General features: G+C 43.0%; 1 pseudogene; it reads right to left on the bottom strand.

Moving 5' to 3' along the window:
• Nucleotides 1–2,054: 2,054 nt before the first annotated feature.
• On the bottom strand, nt 2,055–6,208 carry LOC119272313 (annotated as a pseudogene).
• Nucleotides 6,209–10,695: the final 4,487 nt, after the last annotated feature.

Below are 10,695 nucleotides of genomic sequence, written 5' to 3'. Positions count from 1 at the left end.
ACTTGTTTCTCGTTACAAATTATCTCATCACAAAACTATCTGTTACCACTTATTTCAGTACTTGCAGAGAATACCTTGCTGAAAACCGTTTATCATTTCCTTCTGCTCCTCGTTGGGTTCGACACTCTTACTTATTGAAAGGACTACGATAGATCCCCTATACTTGTGGGTCATCACTTGACACTTGACTTAATTAAAATGAATCAACCGCGTGTGTAGCCGTGATGGTCTCTTTTCGGTGGAGTCCAGGAAGTGAACACGGTCTTGTGTTATGCTTGAACGCAAGTAGTTTCAGGATCACTTCTTGATCACTGATACGTCTCCAATGTATCTATATTTTTTTATTGTTCCATGCTATATTATATCTTGTTTTGGACATTATTGGGCATTATTATACACTTTTATATTATTTTTGGGACTAACCTATTAACCGGAGGGCCATCCCAGAATTGCTGTTTTTTTTGCCTATTTTAGGGTTTCGCGGAAAAAGAATATCAAACGGAGTCCAAACGGAATGAAACCTTCGGGAACGTGATTTTCGGAACGAACATGATCCAGAGGACTTGGACCCTACGTCAAGCAATCAACCAGGAAGGCACGAGGCAGGGGGCGCGCCTACCCCCCTAGGTGCGCCCTCCATGCTCGTGGGGCCCATGTTGCTCCACCGATGTACTCTTTCCTCCTATATATACCTACGTACCACCAAACTACCAGATATGGAGCCAAAACCCTAATTCCACCGCCGTAACTTTCTGTATCCACGAGATCCCATCTTGGGGCCTTTTCCGGAGCTCCGCCAGAGGGGGCATTGATCATGGAGGGCTTCTACATCAACACCATAGCCTCTCTGATGAAGTGTGAGTAGTTTACTTCAGATCTACGGGTCCATAGTTATTAGCTAGATGGCTTCTTCTCTCTTTTTGGATCTCAATACAATGTTCTCCCCCTCTCTTGTGGAGATCTATTCGATGTAATCTTCTTTTGCGGTGTGTTTGTTGAGACCGATGAATTGTGGGTTTATGATCAAGTTTATCTATGAACAATATTTGAATCTTCTCTGAATTCGTTTATGTATGATTGGTTATTTTTGCAAGTCTCTTCGAATTATCAGTTTGGTTTGGCCTACTAGATTGATCTTTCTTGCAATGGGAGAAGTGCTTAGCTTTGGGTTCAATCTTGTGGTGTCCTTTCCCAGTGACAGAAGGGGTAGCAAGGCACGTGTTGTATTGTTGCCATTGAGGATAACAAGATGGGGTTTATATCATACTAGTTGACCCGTTGCGCCAAATGGCGCAGAGACCTGCTGAAGACATGTTGTCGATGAAAATAGATTCATGCCGCAAGAACCTTCAACTAAAGCCATGTTCGCGATGAAAATAGTTTCCTTTACTAAGGACAGGCCATGTATATACAGTCGGTTTAGTTCTGGTCTGCTAAATCCATATGCGCCTTGAAAAAAACATGGTTTAATTTGCAGAGCCTCACGTGTTTCAAGTATGAATAAGAACTACGAACTCTTTTTGTGCGATTCAAACACATTTCTAGAGAGAGAGAGAGAGAAGCATACCCCTCTCTCATTATGATTATTATTAAAAGCTATTAAATTCGAAATAGACAATTTCATTTACTTGAAGCACTTGAAGAAAAAAAACTTAAGACATACTTTTACGCAATGCTCATTTAACATGTGAAGGACTACGCAATGCTCATTTAACCTGTGAAGGACAAAAATATTCCACCATCTCTGAATGATGAACTAAACTAAATAAGAAATATATACAGTAAATTCATTCAAAGTAGAAAAAGGATACATGGTGTTATCTTAGTAAAAGAAATTACATCATTAGAAGAGAAAAGGAAAGAAAACCAAACATGAGATTGAGATTAATACATCTAGGAGAGACACAAAGAGGGGAAACAGACACCTCAACAAGATTCTTGAGGAAGTGCCCAAGGAAAGAAAAAAGAACGTTAGGTCTGAACTGTAAGAACATGCTCATAAATATGAATTGTCAAGGGCAAGATGAAATGCGAGAACAAGCACTGATGAGTAATGATATACTGAAAATTTCCGTTCTTTGTTGTTGTTAGCCCTTGTTTTTCGAGTATACATCGAGGCACTCAGGTTGTACTCATATCTACAACCCAATCTCGTAGCTCTTTTCTCTTTACAACCTACAGACGGATTGAACAAATGGAGATTGCTATATGGTGGACTACCTACAGATTACTAACTTTACAAAATCCCTCACATCCTCTCAATTTCTGATACTATGGAATTCATTGTCATTTGGCACCTTTTGACCATTATATCCAGAATCGAACGGTTGGGGGTATGCCAGAGGGTTTCAGAATCTCCTGAGAAGCACCAAATGCTTTATTTCACTCCAGTTTTCATCATGACCATCAAATCCTGATCATGCAGTCAACAATGCCATGCCTTTGGTGCCTTTGGTGCACAAAGGCAGAGGATATGCATCCCTCAGTTATGCATGCTAACGCCTAGATCATATTCCATCTTGTTGGCACATGCAATCAGGCATTGGGAAGGTGTATATGGAATCATTAGGTTTCCTGAATGCGATGCCCCTTATGTCACTATGGTGCAGTATTTCCAGCATGTGGTGCTTGAATCGACTCCATCTGCAGTTCAAAGAAACAATTTGAGTTTCATACACCACTATATCCATTTACACGTTAAGGAAAGATGGGAAAATATTTAGAGCATGTATGTGAAGGTCAACTCGGAGATGTATTTCAATTTGTTAACATGGCTAATGCGTTTCGAAAAGTAGGGAATAGCTACAGTCTTGGATGGTGAAGGAACAACAAGGGCAGCGAACTGCTTCTGCAGTTTGATTTGGTGAAAGATTCCAGCATATACTCAAAACTGAAACTGATTCGGTGTGATTTGTAATACTTTGTTGACGATATAATGGCAGCCCAAACTTACCTGATATTTGGGTCATCAAAAGATAAGACCAGCTTCCGTTTGTTGGGTTTTATTGTCTTTGCATTCCCTCCTAACAGGTAACGCCTGTGTCCCATCAAAAAGTGAGGGAAGTTCCCCCTTGAGTCGTCACAAACACTTCGCTCTGAACACAGACGGTGTAATCTAATGCTGCTAACCGAGAAGAGTACCCCTACAGAGAATAGGTTGGTGAGTAACGGTATGAAGATTCAATGTGAATTGATGAACAGTTCAATGCATGCATATTCATCTGACATTCAGAACGACATCCAGCTAGGCTTATGGGCTGGCCGGCGGAAACAATACCTCAAACTCAGCAAGCTCTTTAGACAATGCAAGAGTGTCCTTGGTTTGTAAAAGAGGGAACATCTGGCGAAGGGGACCCATGTATTTTGCAGCATTGTATATTTTACCGGAGGCAACGTAGAGGAAGGTTGTATTGTCAAACCCCATGCCTCGAAGCATCATACCAATCTGCTCAAATTAAGTCAGTTAACATATTAGCTCTAGTGAGTATATTTACATATTTGAAAGCTTCTAAATTTGTTCTGAATGCTACTAAAGAGACGCAACTGATGGCACTGAACTTAAAGGTTATTATTATTGACCTGAAGCATCACAAACTAAGCAACAAACATCAATTCTAGTATAACAGAAAATGTCAGCACCCGTGAAAATTGATGCTTCTAGTGACATCTGTTAGTAGTGAACAGAAAGATATAAGTTGATTAGTATATACCATTTGAATGCTAAGAAACGGAAATTAAATATATAAAACCCAGGTGGCTATAAATGGTCATGGAGGTAAAGCCCGATGAGAAATTATAAACCTGGCTCAAATATAAATGGAAGCCACCACAAACTCAATCTTGTAGCAGGATGCGAAACATGGCCACGAATCGTGTACCAATTATGCTAAAGAAATGTGAAAAAGAAGTGTCTTGTGTGTAAAAGCTTCTGCTTCTTTATTTCTGAAGTTCCTAGAGCTTGGTACACACAGGTTGCCCATACTCTTGATTTTCCGACCGATGTGAAAATTGTCTCATACCAAGGGAAATTACAAAGTAAAGTTTCTAAGCAAGCAAGGGGCGGTAAAGTAATGATCTTTCTTTGGAAGACAGAATTGGGTATGTTCTTTGTTTACTCAGAGTTTTTTTGGCACTGCACTGTCGAATTATGATAATAACAGCTTAGTGCCATTCTAAGTTCGGTTCTGAATGATAACATCTTTTGGCCTTAATTTTTAATTCTTTGTAAGAAATACTTGGATATATAGTCCACCAAAAAACACATGAACTCAAGCAAGCATGCAATCTTCTTGATTGTTCCAATGATACTCAACCAATACGTGATGTATTTTTGACTCGTAGCCTGAATGCACAGATTTCGGATCTTGGTGGTCTTTGCTGTGTATAAACAAACGTAAATGAAGACATCTGTCATCACTTTATGAACATCAACAACTAAAGCATAAAAATAAACCATGCATGCATGCAGGATTCATCAACGTCCTCCCCTGCTGGACTGCTAGTGAAATATTTGTCCTCGCCAGGTTATCGGTGATGTATTAAAGAGAACCAATGTACATACCTATAGTTGATCTTGCAGAAACCAGTGCACTATTGAATTCAGCGAATCAGTTATGGTAAAAAGAAAAAGAAACACTGAGTTTGTAACATAGACGCGCATCATCAGGCACCTCCCACATCAATTGATGATTGGCATAGCCAAGGTTAAAGATATGTAGATTATAGGAATTAAGTTAACACAGTTGTCATGTTGGTGGGTACATTATTGTGTCCATCATTTAAAGAATTGTCCGCCTACGTGGGGCACACATAAATTCAAACATGCTTTTTTTATCTCTCGTAGGGATAAGGTACAATTTCATATTAGTGTTTACAGCAAGTAAAGATTATGGGTATCTACTTTTCCTATTTCACAAAGATACTGACATCACCACAATGGTGATGAAGTGAACAAACCTTCGCAATGTAAGCAAAAAAAAAACTTTTGCAAGAAAAGAAACTTTTCTAATCGATTGAAGTGTGACCCTATTTCTACAAAGAAGGTGTAATCTGTAAGCATCACCAAAGGAAACATCAGACGAACAAAACAAACGAAAGGCCACGATAGGAAGTAAAAAAATTGAATTCAGTGTGCGGAATATATGTTTATACACCCAGCCTAGAATCTGAGAATACAGTTTGCAGCCATAAATGCAATAAACGGAAGGAAAAACATAAGATTTGGTACATCCTTGACAAACTATTCATGTGTGCCATCTTGGCCAAAAACATAGGAAATCATGATCCTAGAAATGACAACTTTTGAAGTCCTAAAGCTCGCTAAGATGATTAATAAGCATAGAGCCAGAGTCAAGGCACAAAGAAATATCTGGAATGTAAAGCATGTCATCGTTTATTTCTACACCAAAGTATACTACTGCCGTAGTACTGCACCGTCTAATTACTAAGTGAAGAAATCATTGAAGCATGAATCACACAAACCAAACAATACTAAACAAGGGATAATTAAGGTCTAAATGCAGGCACATACCTCTGCTTATAGAAGTGTCTCTTACAGCACTCTATTTCATAACTTGATTACATATTTAAACTTCCAAGCATGCACCTAAGAACCAGACATGGTACCAATGAGCATTGATATATTAGCAAATATATTCCTTAAATTCAGAGGTGATAAAAAAGAACACCCATTCAGTTACCATTTCTAACCTTTACACTTTCACTCCTCTTCCATGAAAAGGAGGCTAACTGAATAATATCTGTACTCACTGTGATAAGAATGATATTAGTTAAACACAAAGTAATGTCAGGTTACTGGATTAGTTGAAGGAACACTTTAGACAGCAAAAAAGAATAGTAGACCAAGCACCGTTACTTCTGTTGTCACACAAAATTTCCGACAGATAAGCATCTAAGCATATAGAGAAAGGAACTCGACGAACTCATCAGAAAATGTAAAGACAAATTATTAATAGTGGCCACGGCCGCATTCCAAAGCTCCAGCCGCCAGCGGCACGATGACAAATGTTTCTCACCCGTCCGCCTCGCACGCTGCGGTCAGCCGCGAGCTCGCCTTCTCTCCTGTGCTCTCCCCTCCCCCGGTCCCCTTCTTCCCTCCTGTCGCTCTCCTAGTTTTCGATCTGGAGCGGGAGGGACCGACGGAGCCATCCAGCGGCGGCGGCTGCGGCTGTGGCGGCGGCGCCGGCATGGGCCTAACGCGACCACGCAGCAGTCAGACAGGGGAGGAAGAGAGGTTGCGAGGTGGATCTGGTGGCGGTGATGCCGGGGCTTGAGGCGGAGAGGCGCTAGTCGCTGGGCCTCGCCGCCGGCCTCCTTTTTATCTCCCTTCTTTCTCTCCCTCGTTGTCCTCGTCTACCACTCTTCGTCGCCCTTTCCCTGCAGGTCGGTGCCGTGGTGGGGATCCGGGAAGGAGGAGGGGGCGGAAGGGAGGAATGGTGCGGCGGCTATGAGAAGGAGCGGGTGGCTGTGGATGCGGTTACTACGGGGATCGAGGGAAACGGGGGCTAGGGTTTGGGCGGCGACTGGCACGGGACTGAGAGGAGGAAGGAGGAGGTAGGAGGAGGGAGGGGGTCGACGACACGGCGGAGGAGAGGAGGCGGCCGAGGCGAGCGAGGAGAAGAGGGGCGGCGACATGGGAGAGGATGGAGGGAGTGGGGAGGAGGGGACGAGCAGGGCTGGCGGCTAAGGTTTTGACGCGCGGGCGGAGTGGATTGGCAAATTCCCTTGGGGACACGAACAAAGTTTATCCAGCCAAGGAGCGTGCGAGACAAGCCCACCAGTCATTGGCCAACGAAAACAACCGTGAGGTGAAAATCGAGTTTGACTGTTCTGAAGATCTAACGGCTTAGATGTGTTTCAGAGCCAGATCTGACGGCCCACGAAGGCCCAATCGGGGGAGCCTTCTGGAGGTGAGTTGGCTAGCTTCATTATAGTTTTAAATTGCATGAATTTATTCCTCTACATCATGTCATCTTGCTTAAAGCGTTACTCTGTTCTCTTGAACTTAATACTCTAGATGCATGCTGGATAACGGTCGATGTGTGGAGTAATAGTAGTAGATGCAGGCAAGAGTCGGTCTACTTGTCTCGGACGTGATGCCTATATACATGATCATACCTAGATATTCTCATAACTATGCTCAATTCTGTCAATTGCTCAACAGTAATTTGTTCACCCACCGTAATACTTATGCTCTTGAGAGAAGCCACTAGTGAAACCTATGGCCCCCGGGTCTATTTTCCATCATATTGATCTTCCAATACTTAGTTTTTTCCTTTGCCATTTATTTTACTTGCATCTGTATTTCTCTTTATCATAAAAACACCAAAAATATTATCTTATCATATCTATCAGATCTCACTCTCGTAGGTGACCGTGAAGGGATTGACAACCCCGTTATCGCGTTGGTTGCGAGGGGTTTATTTGTTTGTGTGGGTGCAAGGGACTCGTGCGTGGCCTCCTACTGGATTGATACCTTAGTTCTCAAAAACTGAGGGAAATACTTATGCTGCTGTGCTGCATCACCCTTTCCTCTTCAAGGGAAAACCAACGCAGTGCTCAAGAGGTACCAATCACTTGTAGCTTCACGACCGTTGTGTAGCTTCTCATCTTACTCTCACTTGCGTATTTTAGCCACCATATTTGCTTAGCGCTGGCTACAGCTCCACCTCATTACCTTATCCTCCCCATAAGCTTAAATAGTCTTGATCTCGCGGGTGTGAGATTGATGAGTCCTCGTGACTCACGGCTACTTCCAAACAGTTGCAGGTGCCGATGATACCAGTGCAGGTGATGCTACCGAACTCAAGTGGGAGTTCAACGAGGACCTTGGTCTTTACTATGTTTTGTTTCCTGATGATCAGTAGTGGAGCCCGTTTGGGACTATCGGGGATCTAGCATTTGGGGTTGTCTTCTTTTATTTTGGTTCCGTGGTCAGACCTTGATTGTATTCTGGATGATGTATGTTTAAACTTGTTATTTGTGTGAAGTGGGGATTGTAAGCCAACTCCTTATCCCTTTCTTATTTAGTACATGGGATTGTGTGAAGATTACCCCTCTTGCGACAAATCCACCATGCGGTTATGCCTCTAAGTCGTGCCTCGATATGTGGGAGATATAGCTGCATCGTGGGCGTTACACGCAAGGTCCGCACACTTAACGTTCGATGACGATTTGTATTATGAGTTATGTGTTTTGGTGACCGAAGATTGTTCAGAGTCCCGGATGAGATCACAGACATCACGAGGCATCTCGAAATGGCCGAGAGCTAAAGATTGATATATTGGATGATGATATTCGGACATTGTAATGGTTTCGGAATGGTTTGGGTATATTTCCAAGAACCCGGGGGTTACCGGAACCCCCCGGGGAAGTAATGGGACTTCATGGGCCATGGGGGAGAGAGAGAGGAGCCCGCAAGGGTGCCCCCCCCCCCCAAAGGAGTCTGAATTGGACAAGGGGGAGGGGGCGCGACCCCCTTTCCTCTTTCCCTCTCCCTCTCCCTCTCCTTCCATTTTCCCCTCCGATAGAAAGGAAGGGAGGGCAATTAGGATTGGGAGTCCTAGTCGGTTCCCCCCCTATGGCACGCCCCTTGTGGCCGGCCTCCTCCCCTCCTCCTTTATATATAGGGGCAGGGGGCACCCCAAAGCACAATAGTTATTCTCTTAGCCATGTGCGGTGCCCCCCTCCACAGTTTACTCCTCCGGTCATAGCACCGTAGTGCTTATGGAAGCCCTGCGCAGATCACATCACCATCACCGTCACCACGTCGTCGTGCTGACGAAACTCTCCCTCAAGAGTTCGAGGGACGTCATCGAGTTGAACGTGTGCTAAACTCGGAGGTGTAGTACGTTTGGTACTAGATCGGTTGGATCGTGAAGACGTTCGACTACAACTGCGTTAACCTAACGCTCCCACTTTCAGTCTATGAGGGTACGTGGACACACTCTTCCCCTCTTGTTGCTATGCATCTCCTAGATACATCTTGCGTGATCGTAGATTTTTTTTTGAAATTACATGCTATGTTCCCCAACAGTGGCATCTGAGCCAGGTCTATGCGTAGATGATATGCACGAGTAGAACACAAAGAGTTGTGGGAAATAATAGTCATACTGCTTACCACCAACATTTTATTTCGATTCGGCGGTATTGTTGGATGAAGCGGCCCGGACCAACCTTACTTGACCACGTTCATGAGACTGGTTCCACTGACAGACATGCAACTTGTTTTGCATAAAGGTGGCTGGCGGGTGGCTGTTTCTCCAACTTTAGTTGAATCGAATTTGACTACGGCCGGTCCTTGTTGAAGGTTAAAACAGCACACTTGACGAAAAATTGTTGTGGTTTTGATGCATAGGTAAGAACGGTTCTTGCTAGAAGCCCGTAGCAGCAACATAAAACTTGCAACAACAAAGTATAGGACGTCTAACTTGTTTTTGTAGGACGTGTTGTGATGTGATATGGTCAGGACATGATGTGATATACGTTATTGTAAAAGTTATCGGCAACTGGCAGGCGCCTTATGGTTGTCACTTTATTGTATGGAATGCAATCGCCACGTAATTGATTTACTTTATCACTATGTGGTAGCGATAATCATAGAAGCAATAGTTGGCGAGACGACAAAGATGGTACAATGGAGATCAAGGTGTCAAGCCAGTGACGATGGAGATCATGATGGTGCTTTGGAGATGGAGATCAAAGGCAAAAGATGATGATGGCCATATCATGTCACATATTTTGATTGCATGTGATGTTTATCTTTTATGCATCTTATTTTGCTTAGTACGGCGGTAGCATTATAAGATGATCCCTCACTAAATTTCAATGTATAAGTGTTCTCCCTGAGTATGCACCGTTGCTACAGTTCCTCGTGCCGAGACACCACGTGATGATCGGGTGTGATAAGCTCTACATTCACATACAACGGGTGTAAGACAGTTTTGCACATGCAGAATACTCAGGTTAAACATGACGAGCCAAGCATATGCAGATATGGCCTCGGAACACAGAGACCGAAAGGTCGAACGTCAATCATATAGTAGATATGATCGACATAGAGATGTTCACCATTGAAAACTACTCCATCTCACGTGATGATCGGACATGGTTTAGTTGATATGGATCACGTGATCATTTAGATGACTAGAGAGATGTCTATCTAAGTGGGAGTTCTAAAGTAATATGATTAATTCAACTTTAATTTATCATGAACTTAGTCTTGATAGTTTTTTACATATCTATGTTGTTATAGATCAATGGCCCGTGCTACCGTTCCCTTGAATTTTAATGCATTCCTAGGGAAAGCTAAGTAGAAAGATGATGGTAAAAATTACATGGACTGGGTCCGTAACTTGAGGATTATCTTCATTGCTGCACAGAAGAATTACGTCCTGGAAGCACTGCTAGGTGCAAGGCTTGCTGCAAGAGCAACCCCGGACGTTATGAACGTCTAGCAAGCTAAATCTAATGACTACTCGATAGTTCAGTGTGCCATGCTTTACAGCTTAGAATCAGGACTTCAAAGATGTTTTGAACGTCATGGAGCATATGAGATGTTCCAAGAGTTGTAGTTAATTTTTCAAGCAAATGCCTGAGTTGAGAGATATGAATTCTCCAACAAGTTCTATAGCTGCAAGATGGAGGAGAATAGTTCTGTCAGTGAACACATACTCA

This window comes from Triticum dicoccoides, chromosome 3A, assembly GCF_002162155.2.
Source record: "Triticum dicoccoides isolate Atlit2015 ecotype Zavitan chromosome 3A, WEW_v2.0, whole genome shotgun sequence".
NCBI classification, from domain to species: Eukaryota; Viridiplantae; Streptophyta; class Magnoliopsida; order Poales; family Poaceae; genus Triticum; species Triticum dicoccoides.
Note: the sequence above shows the minus strand (reverse complement) of the source record. Positions and strands in the feature narration are given on the sequence as shown.